The sequence below is a fragment of the Bactrocera dorsalis genome, chromosome 4 (genome assembly GCF_023373825.1).
Source record: "Bactrocera dorsalis isolate Fly_Bdor chromosome 4, ASM2337382v1, whole genome shotgun sequence".
Taxonomy (NCBI): Eukaryota; Metazoa; Arthropoda; class Insecta; order Diptera; family Tephritidae; genus Bactrocera; species Bactrocera dorsalis.
In genome coordinates, this window is record NC_064306.1 from 8,807,498 (window position 1) to 8,809,026 (window position 1,529).

The following is a 1,529-nucleotide window of genomic DNA, read 5'->3' on the forward strand; positions in this document are numbered from 1 at the left end:
AAAACAAATTAATTTCAAAAAATTATTAAAATTATACCGATTAGTAAATATTAAAAATTTATAAAAAATAAAGATTAATTTTCCGTTCCCCAACGAAAAAATAAATTAATAATTCTTTTATTTTTAGCAATTTTTTTGTTAATTAAGCAATTAATTGGCTGTGCATATGTTTTCGACAACAGATGTCGCTGTTATACATATCAATTATGGCTAATTGTTTCATTTGCTTCACTGCACGAATGGATTGGGTCTTCGCTAGAGCAAAGGTAAACAAATAAGCAAGAAATAAGCGAGCGAAATGAATATGGCTGGTGAATAAAAAAAAGAGCGTTAATGGAAATATTCTAAAGACAGATTAACGATTAATTATTAAAGAACCCAATAAACACCACTTTAATATTTTGGGCTCTTTACACAGCAACTAACATAAACTTTATAAACACAAGTTATTTATTGTGGGCTCTTTACACATCTAAACAACTAAACCAACATAAATCGTCAAACAATTCGGGCATTTTAGCTTAATATACTTTTACACTCATATTTACAATTTTTTACTATGGTACACAGCTTTAACGGTTAAAATCTATTTAAATTTCATATATGGACTCACTATGCTTTCAGAAATAATAAATTTTATCATACTAATTAGAGTAGTAAAAGTGTCAGTACTCACCGCATAGCGTGGTGCAGCTACTCATTTCTGTAAACAAAAAAAGAAATCAATTAAAATCATATTGACAATACTTTTACACTCATATTTTTTACAATTTTTTACTATGGTACACAGCTTTAACGGTTAAAATCTATATAAATATCATATATGGACACACTATGCTCAAAGAAATAATGAATTTTATCATTCTAATTAGAGTAGTAAAAGTGTCAGTACTCACCGCACAGCGTGGTGCAGCTACTCATTTCTGTAAACAAAGAAAGAAATCAATTAAAATCATATTGACAATATATTTACAATATAAAAGATTTTAAAACAATACTTGAAACTTTTAACCACCTTCTACGGAAGTCAAGCTAGCATCAGTTGGCACCAGACAAGCTTTGTTAACACAATTAAGCACAAACATACAATAACACTTTCATTAACACTAAATTTGGTTCAAAACTATTTTTACACTTATTATGCAACACATACACACAAATATAAGCACTAAAGTTCGTCAAATAAACATAAAACAATATTATTTAAATCACAAATTGAATTTTCTCGAAATTCCGCTGTCAACTAATTAGTGAAAACAATTAATCGACGAAATCGATAAGCATTAGATGGTTTGTATGCGTTTAGAAATCAACGCCGTTAACAAGTGCCGTCGGCAAACTAAGTATATTTCAATAAATAAAAAAAATGTCAAATTAAAAACATGAAGAAAAGGATTAACATATTTCTAACTAAAACACCACAATTAAAAGTTTTTAAATATAAATCAGTCATAGAATATTAAAATTTGTCAACGTTTTTTTCAAAGCATTTTTTTTTAATTTTTAATTATTATACAAAGGTTTAATTA

At 27.1% G+C, this 1,529-nt stretch overlaps 1 long non-coding RNA gene across 1 annotated transcript; it reads right to left on the reverse strand.

Annotated features, from left to right (window-relative positions):
- Positions 1–674: 674 nt before the first annotated feature.
- Positions 675–1,242, reverse strand: LOC125778204 (uncharacterized). Its single transcript, XR_007422574.1, has 3 exons — positions 1,016–1,242; positions 897–923; positions 675–703 (listed from the first exon to the last, which is right to left on the reverse strand). It is a non-coding gene; the product is annotated as an uncharacterized LOC125778204 (long non-coding RNA).
- Positions 1,243–1,529: the final 287 nt, after the last annotated feature.